A 13206-nucleotide genomic window follows, 5' to 3' on the forward strand; every position below is an offset into this window, starting at 1 on the left:
ATGAGTTATTTTTTTTATAAAGCATACCGATTGCGGATTTTGTGGGCAATCAGAGTAGGAATGGGGATCTCCACAGCCCCACAGCTAACCATGGGTTGTACGAATGTTTCTACCTTATTTACCTTTTGCGGGTTTGATGCGTTCCTCGGTGACATATTCTACAAAAGGTTTGTCATAGTAGCCACTTATGCAGAGAGCGTGGCTATTGCGTTAGAGTCAATAGAATTCACATTCTGAGGTCGCCTTTTCCTTTTTGCTCTTGTGTCGTAAGAGTCATCCACCAATTCCATATTATGCTTGGCTATGCGGTTTAATATTTTCTTAACTTCATTATAAGATTTGTCCATGATACCGCCAGCTGCAGCTGCGTCGGCTCCATTTGAGACGGTCTGTTTAATCTGCCATAGAAAGTCTCCATCTGGATGGTTAACAGTAATCCATGATTGGGGCAATTCTTGACTAATCCTTTAAAATGCTCCCATGCGGCACTCAAGGTTTCAGCTTCTTCCTGCTCGAAGTTCATGATCTCTCTCCGCCTCTTTGCATTTGTGGTGGGTGGGAAGTACTTCTGCATGAATTTCTCTACCAACTTTTCCCAGGTCGTGATCTCTCTAGGCTCTAAAGAACTTACCCATTACTTAGTGTCGTCACACAGATAATATGGGAATAAAGATAGCCTGATAGCTTCTGGAGTGATTCCAGGAATCACAAACGAGTTGCACGTCTCCAGGAAACGTTTCATGTGGCCGTGAGGGTCTTCTCCTTGAGCACCCCCAAATTGTCCATGAATAGTAGTCAGGACACGTTCTCTTGAAAACGCTTAAATCATCGATTTCCTCATAATCATCCCCTAGAGGGATGCCCCCGCGTTCACACAACGCACAGATCAGCCAAGTGAAATAGAGTTGTCTTCGTGGTTTAGCTTTAATGGCTTTGATTTGGTCCCTCATTATCCTCCCTACGTCTAGAGGAATGCGCTGCATGATGCAGAAAGTGGCTAGGACGCGTTCTCTTGATAATGTTTCATCATGTGTTGTAGGCATGATGCTTTTCTTAATCAAATAATACCATAAGTTTGCGTTTGGTTTCAGATTTCTGGAAGCTAAGATCTTTACTCTACTTCTTGAAGTTTGTCATTTGCTTCAAGGTTTGTCCACTACTCTTAACGCATCTTCTACTTGGCTTGGAGTCGGATGTTCCAAGATGCGATTTCCGTCTACGTCTGGGTTACCTTCAATATTGAACACTTCATTAATTTTGTCAGCTGAGAAGCGCACGAAAACACCATCAACGAACGTCGTATTTCTCTCCATATCAAACTCACTGCTACAAAATTGGCGGACAAGGTTGGGCCAACTTCGTATGCCCAACGCATAGTTGACCCCAGCCCATTGTGTCCACAGTTTCGGTTATATATGGCGCAATGGGTTGCGTTCGGGGAAGAAGCCCTTCTCGGCAAGGATGTCACTTCCCTTGGTTTTTTTAGGTAACGCGTTAATTACCTTGCATTTGCCCGCCTCGTGTGCTTTGGTTTCTCGCGCTAGCTCACTTAATTCATTTTCCAACTTTTCTTAGAGGGCTAACTTCCTTCGCCCCTGTCGTGCGGACTGGTATTGCTCCAAATCCTTTTCTAACACTATAGACCTTGAGCAGCTCTCACGTTACACCCTCAGGACCAGATGCGAACTGCTTTTCTTCATCCTCCAAAATTAATTTCCTTTTTCTCATCACTCTCTTTTCTTTTGCTGGCTCTTCATCCGCGTCAGATTGGCGAGGTTGCGACACATCCGAGCCAGTTTCCCTTTCTCCCTCTTCTTCTTCTTCCAACTCTGCTTTAAGCATCATCGCAAAATGCTCCGCTTCATCAATTTCAAGTGATACGTCAGTTGGGTCAGGATGCATCACTTGTTCCTCTTCTACTTGGCCCCGATTCAAACTTGCCAAAATTGCCCCAAAAACTTCTTGCTAGTCTCTTCAAGCCAATTCCGCAAGTTTCGCACTATTTTTCTCTGACGCAGGACTATCAGAGCTGGGCCTGGGGGGAGTGATTGGTGGGGTGCCGAATGGGATATGCGGCGACCCGAGGGATGAAATGATAATGGGTGAACGCGGTTGGAGGGGTTGGCTAGGTCTTTTTGCTTCGATGAGGTAAATGGTGACTAAAGGTTGGATGGATAATGGGAGGAGTGGACGCACTGGAGGCAATGGTGCGGTGTGGAGATGAGCGGGATCAGGGTCATGCGTCGCACCCACCGGCGTAATATTTGGAATAAACGGTGGTGGTGTGGGCTTTGTGTAGGGTTTCTCGACGATTGAGGAGGAAGAAGGGCGTTGCCGCCTTGGTTTGGTGGGAGTTTTGGGTTTAGGTTTTGCGGCGATTTTGGGTTTTGGTGGGTTTTGAAGGATTTTGAATTTGTGGTGGTTTCGTTGGGCTTCGACCGAAATGGTCGCTGGGATGTGGTGGAATGCCCGTCGTGCGAAGGCTTGGTCAGAAAGGTGGTTTTTGAGGTTCGACGAGGGTTTGGAGGGGGCAACATTGAAGTAGAAGAAGATGAAAAGGAACTTACCAGCGATATGCCTCTGTAGCTCAGTGACTAGTTTTGGCTATGGATGCTGAAGACATTGTGGCTGAAGGCTGACTGGAGTAACGGACTTGATCGAAGGGCGGTGAAGGTCGTGAACTAGAGTTTTTTCCGAAGTCAGATTGAAGGAGATGGAAGAAAAAGAGATTTCGAAGGTTTGTGTTTTATAGCTCTGTGGGAGAGGATATGGTGATGTCAGGGGGCGCCTAACATCCTCATTTATTATGCAAATGAAAGGACCTTCCTAGGGTTTCTAGGAAATCGAGTACTTTGTTTTTTCGAGATGCATCCTTTCGATTTGGGTCATGCGTTGGCTTAAGTCCAACACATCAGTTTTATTCCCATCCTAAGCTTCTTCCGATTGTCACAATTTTTTAAAAAAATTAAATAATTCTCTTAAATAAGAAAGTAATAACAATCATCAATCAACTTAAAACATAACGCAAAGACAAGCAAACAATCAGAGTAAACACAAACGCAGTCATAAAATACATAATGCAAAAGAAATAAAGGTAGAAGAAGCATCCCTGGAATATGTGTCGATGTGAACGCAGGGATGCTTCGACGCAAGCCTCAGTTGGAGAGGGAATAAGTGTCATCCACTCATTCCATATTATCTTGGCTATGCGATCCAGTATTTCCTTAGATTCGTTATAAGATTTGTCCATGATACCGCTAGCTGCAGCTATGTCAGCTGCCATTTGAGACGCTCTGTTTAATCCTCTATAGAAAGTCTCCATCTGGATGGTTAACGTTAATCCATGATTGGGGCAATTCTTGACTAATCCTTTAAAACACTCCCATGCGACACTCAAGGTTTCAGTTTCTTCCTACTCGAAGTTCATGATCTCTCTCTGCCTTCTTACGTTTGTGGTGGGTGGGAAGTATTTCTACATGAATTTCTCCACCAACTTTTCCCAGGTCGTGATCTCTCCAGGCTCCAAAGAACTTACCCATTGCTTTGCGTCGTTACGTAGAGAATATGGGAATAAAGATAGCCTGATAGGTTCTAAAGTGATTCCAGCAATCACAAACAAGTTGCATGTCTCCAAGAAACATTTCAAGTGGGCGTGAGGGTCTTCTCCCCGAGCACCCATAAATTGTCCAACTATTTGGAGCATTTGTAACATCACAAATTTCATCTCAAATCTTGTCCCATCTGGCGTTGGATATATGATCCATGGTGAGAAATCATACAACCCAGGAGACACATACTTCCGCATGGGACGTGTACTACTGTTTGCCATTATGATAGGATTTTGCGCAGTGTAGGCTAGCTGTTGAACTAAGTTATAATTCGCTTGTCCGTCCACCATTTGTTGTTGCCTGGTTTGTTGTTTGAGTAGTTATTGCCTTAACTTGCGGCAACGATTAGATTGATTTCTTCGTCGGAAGGTCCTTTCAACTTCGGGGTTGTATACAAGTTCAAGAGTGCTTTCCCTGCTCATAAACGTTTACAAGCTTCGGTTTAGCTCGTAATACTCCCTCAGTTGTAGTTTTCCTACAAAAGATACAAGCAAAATTTCTGGTTAGTTTTGTTGTTGAATCCCCGGCAACGGTGCCAAAAAACTTATTCGTTGATTTCGTGATTCGAGCTTAGGAGTGTATTGTATAAAGTAATTGGAAAAATAAGTGTAGATATGAATGATGTGTTGATGCGTTTATGATGCGTTAGTGACACGTTGATGCATTAGTGATGTGCAACAGGACGTATGACACTTCTTTATAGACACTCAAGTTTTCCTAACTCAGATCCAAGTATAAATCTAACTCAGGTTCCTGGTAAATCCAGGATCGAACTCAGTGATTCAGATTAAAGCTAACGTAGACCTTGCGTTGTAATTATGGTAGAAGTATCCTAAGTGTATGTAGAAAAGAGTTATTTACACTAAGCTACTGTGTGTGTGTTCAAGAAGATACAAGAGGCTCGAATAGAGAATGATGGGTCGTGTGAAAATGGAGTTTAATGCAAGTGATATGCGTCGATGTAAGTTAGATGTACACAAAAAAGAATATGATGCGAATGAGATGACTTGTTTATCTCCGTTATGCATTAGACTCTATTCGACACTTCTCAATGCGAATATCATACAAAACCTATCTCTAGGATGTATGCGTCAATCATAGAATGCAATAAAACACAGTGCGTCTATCTCTAGATGTACCAAGCATTTCTAACTTGATGTTGGCTTACTTATTCTCTCGAATAACTTAAGCTAAAGCTGCTCTTACCAATTGATTTAGTTGGTTTAAGCGTTTCGAAATGGAATTTTGCATTGAAGTTATAGATGAATCCGACATAAACAAGAAATAAACAGTGGCAAAGTATGATAGATCAAATATGTGAATTTATAAAGAAATTGATTGTCTTTACAAAACCAATATTTAATCAAATGAGAAGATGAAAACGATAAGTAAGATGAAATGAAAGGAGTAAAGCCGCAGAGTACAATCTCTTGTCCTCTTTGGCTCAATTCTAGTCGTGTACAACCACTTCTGGAAGAATTGGAAGAAATATCTCTCTCGAGCTCAGTTTCCTCCATTCCTTGATCGACGATGGCAGTGGTTCTCTTTCCTCTTGTTCTTCTCATCACCACAATATAGCTCCACGGTCTCAGAATTATGTAATGAGCTAAAAGATCTAAGATTCTAGACTAAGCTCTCTTCATCTGGTGGGATTTCTTCTATTTATAGGCGTCGATCTTCTCCAACTTGATGATGGACAACATTAAATTCCATATCCTGGTTAGCCGCCTGACATTCAGATGCTTTTCAAACACCACCCGCTGCAGATGCCCATGCTTGCAAGTGGTGATTTGACATAAACAGCCTGAATCAATGAATCTTCCTTGCGTTGAAACTCTCCGACGCATGCCCATGCGTTAGACTTTGCCTGCAACACTTTTCTTAATCATGCATTAGGCTTTGTTGAGATCCTGCAATATCATGCGTTTGTGCCGCAGTATTTTAGCAATAAACATTCTTTTGAATGAGTTTGATAGTGTTCAAGTAATTCCATGCGTTTTCTCTAAAAATGATGAGATTTTATCATTAAAAACCCTAATTGTTTCAACTTTTGAGCCACAATAACTTGTATTTCTATAAGTTATCAGTATGTCTCCACATACATGTTTAAGTTTCATAAAATAACCTTCAATCTTAGTTTATTAGATTGAAATAATGCAGTTTAATCTTCAAATAAAATACCTCCAATTTTGTTAGATAAATAATTTGTGTTAACATAACTACAAACCACGAGATACACTAGATTTAGGACATCAATCCCAACACCATGCATATCCTTTGAGGTTGTCCCATTAATGAAAATCTACAAAAGGTTGATTGAGATTAATTACAGTATTTCATCTTTCAATACTTGTCATCTAGTATGACAACTTTGACTTCTAATAAGTCATAATGTAGGTTGAGTCACCACATAACTATCCCATTACTGAAAGATTCATAAGTTTTCATTTTGTCATCTTATATAACAATAACAACTTCAAGTAAGTCTTTGGAAAGGTCGAGTTATATCATAACTTTCCTACTACGATGAAAACTTATTTGTTTGACAATTAGAAATTGACGTTCAAATGAAACAAATGGTTAACAACATTTGTTAACTATTACATGGTGTTACTTGAAATAAATTCATCAACATAGGCTACACCCTTTAAACTTTTCAAATGAAACAGTATTTGTCACACAAACACATCATTTTACTTTGAAATGTCCAAATAACTACTTAGGTGTCTTCTGAACATTTCTTTCTATTGGGGATGATGCCCTAAACTCTCATTGGGTCCTGTAGTTTGTAAACACTGTATTGAACAAATGCTTGTAATGTAATAATATATGATATTTTCTTCATTGTTTTCTGTGAAATATGTGATGTTTTATTTGCTTTACCACAAACCAATAAACTAAGATCTCTGGTTATCGTTGTAACTTAAGCATGTTTGTGGAGATATACAGGTGGATCATGCCTTAAGTGATAACCAAAATGGTCTATAGTATATGGATATAGGAGGAAAACTGTATCCTTGTGACACTACGGATGCGACCCGCTTTGTAGAAGTGTTACAAGTGTTGTGACTTGCTATAGATGGTCTGATCCTGATCATTCATGTGGAGACATGTGAGCGGGGGCGTCCTATACAAAGAAATTTGTATAAGACGAACCATGAAGTATTATAGTCTCGTTATATAACACCGTTCATGACAGAGACTTCACTTCACTAGGATGACCATAGGTAACATGACCTTAATCCTGAGTGAGTTGGGAACTCTTGCCTTTGAGGGCGATCATTTGATTTGCATGACTCAAATCTACCACTTTTGGGATTCATCTGATTTCGGAGCTGAGAACTCAGCTACACAAGATGGAATTCACTCTTTCCCCAAAGCAGGGGTAAGTAGATAGATTGCTCCCTTAAGGGCTGATTTCGGGGCTTGAACGATGTGCGCCTCATACCTTCTCATGGCCCGAGAGGTGTCCACACATAGTAGGACTATGCTATATTATTCATTAGATGGATCAGTGGTACTTAAGGAGTTAGATGTAACTATAGAGGCAAAACGGTAAATTGGCACAGCTGTACTTACGAGCATCTGTGAAGGGTTATTGTACTGTTGATTGGTTATATCAGATGGACAAAGAAATATATATATATGGTGAGAATAGTATAGTTGTTGTTCTTTAGTGGAGTTCCTGACAGTTAACAGATGGTAGATCTTGTGGCTAAAGAGTTCAATCAACTATCTGCGTACCATTTGAGCTTCAAGCCACAGGTCCATAAGGTCCCCTTGGTAGCTCAATGGATTCAAGTTGAGAATCGGTTTTTGGGTTAGTTTAAAGTGTTCAAATTGATAAGAGGGAGTTTGATTATATATGATATGATTAAACTGGTCGAATATATATAATATAGTTGACATGATGTATGAGATACATTAATTAGAGGAAAAATGATATAAATATGATTTATATCTAGTGGAGGAGAAAAAGACTATGGTTTAAATGTTGCATAAGATATGATATTAAAACTATAGGTTATAAATATAATATGATAAGTTAGTTATTATATTTATTTATAATTAAATAATTATGAGATAATTATTGGTGGTTTTCTCCATAATCGTACGTGAAAGTGGGAGGTTACATTCAGTTTTCATAACCGAAGGATAAAATGAAAATAGTTTTCATTTTACAAAGAAATCGGATAATCGCTTCAGATTTGTACACTGCCCATCGTATAGCTAACGAGAGCCTACATAATAGCTCAAGTTTTCCTAAACGATCGTGTACACGCAGTCAACCTAAACGATCGTATAACTTTTACTAAACGATCGCACGCGAGAGCGAGATTACCTAAACGATCAGACCCGAGTACCTAAATGATCGTGCACTTTTTTCTAAACGATCAAGAATCCGTCTATACAATAGACACAAAATCTCTCCCACTTGCTTGGTCGTTGAATACGATCGTAGTTTCCTCTTTCCCTCTACCAAATCCAATAGAGCCCACACCTCCTAGATTCTCACTCCGAGAATACCAAGGTCACTGAGTGGTGGTGTCATCCTTGTTGCTTATTCGTGTAGAAGATCGTTCGGTGGTGATCGATAGCGAGATTTGGTAGATGATTGGTTTGGCGATCACAGCGACGATGAGAGGTGTTGTTCCTTGATGAGAGCGAGAGAAAGACAAAAGAAGTGTTCTTCAAAGGCGAGTCTCTCGGTCCTTTATATTTCTTGTTAAAATCATGTCGTAATTTGTCCTAAAATACATAACTTGTATGTATGTTTGTGAATGCTTGTATTTATGTCACAATGAATTTAGAATGATCTTGCTTCCACTCACAGGTACTCTTTGATAAGAGTTCCTTCACTTTCAGTAAGGGTTTTTTTACACAAGTGTCTCAACTTACCCAAAACTTGAAATGTCATAAACAAGTTTTATTATACTTCCATGATACAACAATGTTTCACAAACATGTTGGTAGAAATAGCGTTCAAAACAATGCAATCTATATCACATTACTTTAATGGAGTCAGACATCAGTGTAATTTAAAAACATTAGGACTCGGTTAAACAAAGAAGGTAAAATATGCTAAGTTGAACAAGACCATATTTCTCCTACTGCAACATAATTTCACCCAAATTGTATTGCTATTAACGTTTAGTGACACACCTGCATGAAAAGCAAGACTTTTGAAAGGTAATAATAATTTAACTCTAACTCTTTGAGAATTACCCGTAACTATCATTTCTAAAAACCAGTATCCTTCATGATAATAGAATTTGTCTTTATTTCCAGATTCATTAATCCTTACACTCTCACAGTTGAGTAGTAAATGTGATGACCTTTAACACACAAAAATGTATATATTTAATATTGAATATATTTTCAAAACAACTTTTGAAAACATGTCTAATTACCAAAACTATTCATACGTTATGAAATATTTTAGTAATTTTCCTTGGAGAAATTGGATGTCTCTCATGGTGATAAAAACATCATACTTAACATAAATAAACATCATTATATTTTATTGCACAAAAATGCATTTAATTAAAGCTGAACATGTTTTAAAAAACGATTTTTGAAAAACATGTCTTATCGCTAACTATTCATACACTATGAAATATTTAGTAATAAAGCTTGGAGAAATGGAATTTCTCTTATGGTGATAAAAGCACCATATTTAGCAAAAATAAATAACATTTTAATGCCTCCCACTAATTTAACTTAGATGAGCATCATGTTGCCAATTAGTAGAACTATTCCACTTAAATAAGTATTTGCCAAGATTTATAATCTTATTGTAATGAAGAAAAATTCTGATAATGCATCATCATCAACTATCAAGGTGTGAATTTGTATTCTTCACCATGAACTTAGTAAATTGTATTTACTTGTTCTCATTTTTCTTCTATTTGAGACATTTCCAAAATCTCTCAACAACTAACCTCCCAAACTAATTAGGGAACTTTTTCCTCATTGGCTCTAGTCATTATAATTTTCTTGGAACTCCAAGGATACTAATTTTGTAGGTCATTTAGCTTCACGTGATTCCAATATACAATATGTTTTGTCATGTTTTTATCTAGACACATCATATGTTATGTAGACAATTACAATAAGCTGTCATTGCAAAGTTTATTCATGAACACTTCATGAAATGACAACAATTTTTTTGAAAATATTTCCCAAATTAAAAGACAAAATTACACTATGTTGATGAAATTTTCAATGTAATATATTCATCAAAACTTTTAATTTATATTGGTAATTAAAACTTTTAGAAAAAAAGACATAACTTTGAATTATATATAATAAGTTAATAGACTATATGCAATCTATTATCCATTCTAATTCAAGAAAGAAATTTAAAGATGAACCCATGGACTTGAATATGAATCTCATTCATATAAATGTAAAATTTCTATTGCTATGATACTCCAGTGAGTCAGAATAAAAGTCACTGTAGGACAATCAGTCATTCCTTCACTAGATCAAGACATTCTCAACCATATGTTACACCAGAATAACTCTTTATTCCGGTAACATCTAGTTACCATATTTGGGTTAAGAAACAATTTACTTACTTAGCAATTTCTTGTAAGTGCTACCATTCATTTTAGATTCTAGAGTTCCGTCCCAATGAGCCAATCATAGGGAAAAACCAATTGGGACAAAAACTAAAGCAATCCTATCCATTTATGGAGTTTGGGTAAAATTTCATGCAAACACCATCCGTAAGGGGATATAAGCAAAGGTATCTCGAGGCCGAACATGAAAGTTTATTGCAAACTAATGAAAGAGACCGTGGGATGTGTTGACAAACTTCCCTCTCCCATTTACTATAAACACTCTCTTCATTCACCTTGGTATTGACCTATGCAAACATTTTTCATAGAGAGACACAAACAAGGTGTATAGAGGCCGAGCATAGATCTCACGGTGTGAACTATTTAGGGAGAAACCTGAAAAAGAAATTGAAATATTGTATACATCATTTTCCTCCCACTGAGTGTTTTACAAATTAGGCTCATAAATTTATCTAAGTGATTTGTTAACTTTGTCCAATGTAACAATTACTTTGGATAGTTTAACAATGATGATTTATGATCATTAAACATTTTAATAAACATTAATCCCCCATTGCATGTTTGTAACAAATCTATCTAAGTCACCTTCCAAGTCAGTTGCCAGGTAAGGGTGTTCCGTTTCCATTAGCTTAAATACCCAAACCTAGATAGAACCGTCCTAAGAAAAAGGTCCCTTATGATACATTTGTTACAAATTTAATATTTTATTACTCCATTTTAATCCTATTAAAAGAGAATTAAAAGATTGATCCTATTTCCATTCATATTAGAAATATATTATATAGGTCTAGGTGAAATTAATTTTAAAATAATATTTAATCCTATTAAAATATAATATTTAAAATTAATTTTAACCTATGTTTGCATGCAACTTTTGATTATAGATTTTAATTCTAATTTCATTTAACTTATAACTATTATAAAGTTTAATGAAACAATTAAAACCTAAGTCATGCATCTAATGACATACATAAAAATCTAACAACTATATTTCTAAGGTAATGCCATGCTTCATACATTTTCATTTTCATTTTCATTATATAACATGACGTTTACATTATCAAATAATGAAAATAAATAACATAACTATCATATAATATAACACTTATATTATACATCATACAAATATAAGATTTATAATAAAGTATGATGCATGGACATGTTACTATTCATGCAATCATATAATACAAGTCTAATATTAAATATGATGCATGAGCATGCTTAACTTAATCATACAACTATATAATATAACTTTTATATTAAAATAATGCATGATTTTATGTTTATCCTATGGTGGGATTTATACTATATGACATATAATATGAAACATAAATAATTAAAATCATAAATCATATGTATAATTAACTAAAATAGTAATATTGGACCGAAATTTGCATCTTAAACATTAATTAAATTAATATAACACTTATATTTATTTAATTAACAAAAATACAATAAATAATTAATTCTTACAAATTAATAAATAAAAAATGGAAAAACTCCAAAAACCACTAGGGAAGCTCAAACCCATGATCTGGAGGTTTCCTAACGCACGCGTTGACCATCCGAAGCATCCAACGCTTTGATGTTGTAATTGTGACGTTGGCTTTTAGTTGTCGCAGTGTTGTGTCACACTGCATGCAACGTCACAACGCTCCATGTAGCATTGCAACACTGCGGTTGGAGCGTTGCGACGCTGTAAGGCAGAAAGTCTGCTCTGCTTCGTCCGTTCATCCAATTTGCTTTGTTCTTGCTCCAAAATTTTACCAAATCAAAGTCGGAACTCCCTCACAAATGACATAGACAATTACAGCCTCGATTACATGAATTTAAATGCCCAAAACACGAGGCAATTACAACTTTAAACGCATTTAAAATAGTAAATTCTAGGCCAATTTCAAAACCATCCAATGTGCAAAAACCCATATATTCAAAATGCATCATGCTCCCACCAAAACTCTAAATTAGAGTTAAAAAAAACTAAATTTATAGATTAGAGATGGCTCTGATACCAATTGAAGGGATTGAAATTCCCCAAAACGAAAGCAGTTAGATGCATCGGTTTCTAGATTTCGTTTCATAGAACATACAAAATTCAGAGTGATAGAAACAGTTGATAAACATTATTAAATCAAGCATGCTACTACCATGAAAATGTAGGAAAGAGATAAAATATCACATACCCATTGAAGACCCATTATTCACGTTCCTCCAATTTGCGTCGTCTTCTCCCAACCTCATCAACACTACAACCAGACACCACCACGGGATCGTCCCCGTTCTTCTCAAGGACGAGAATCATGCAGAGGTATGGGCTTGCACTTAATTTTGGCATGAGGGAAGGAGAAAATTGATAGAGTTTTCTGTCAGAACCATTCTGTAGAAAACTTAGAGAGAAGGTGGATAAAAGAGAGAGTGTGAAGGATTTTTCTCTCTCCTCATATAATTTCTTATGTAAGAGAGGGAGAGAAATAAAGGGAGAGGGAGTTATAACCTCCTCCCCTTTAATAATAAGTAAATTAAATTCAAATTTAAAATTTTGAATTTAATATATATACAAACTATATGTTATATTACATATAACATAAAATAAAGTTTATTATTCTCTCAAATAACCTAAGGTATTAATATGAATCACATTCATTTTAATTTTAACCTATAACTTTTATATGAATCACATTCATATAAATTAATATTTGAATCACATTCAAATAACAATCCCTCTCAACAAACTATATAAATTTAATATGAACCATATTCATATTAATTATAATGTATAGTTTCTATGTGAATCATATTCACATAATTAATATTTGAATCATATTCAAATATTTATTTCTCTCATAAAACTATATAAATTTAATATGAATCATATTCACATTAAATTTTAACATATAGATTTTATATGAATCATATTCATATAATTAATATTTGAATCATATTCAAATATTTATTTTTCTCATAAAATTATATAATGTATCAATATACATTATTTAATTATATCTTATACAATT

At 36.0% G+C, this 13206-nt stretch overlaps 2 non-coding genes across 2 annotated transcripts; both read left to right on the plus strand.

Annotated features, from left to right (window-relative positions):
* Positions 1-434: 434 nt before the first annotated feature.
* On the plus strand, positions 435-538 carry LOC120092298 (small nucleolar RNA R71). Its single transcript, XR_005486005.1, has one exon. It is a non-coding gene; the product is annotated as a small nucleolar RNA R71 (small nucleolar RNA).
* Positions 539-3338: 2800 nt separating this feature from the next.
* On the plus strand, positions 3339-3444 carry LOC120092304 (small nucleolar RNA R71). The gene has a single exon (XR_005486011.1). It is a non-coding gene; the product is annotated as a small nucleolar RNA R71 (small nucleolar RNA).
* The last annotated feature ends 9762 nt before the right edge of the window (positions 3445-13206 follow it).

The sequence above is a fragment of the Benincasa hispida genome, chromosome 11, assembly GCF_027475165.1.
Source record: "Benincasa hispida cultivar pf3 chromosome 11, pf3_genome.v1.1, whole genome shotgun sequence".
In the NCBI taxonomy this organism is placed as follows: Eukaryota; Viridiplantae; Streptophyta; class Magnoliopsida; order Cucurbitales; family Cucurbitaceae; genus Benincasa; species Benincasa hispida.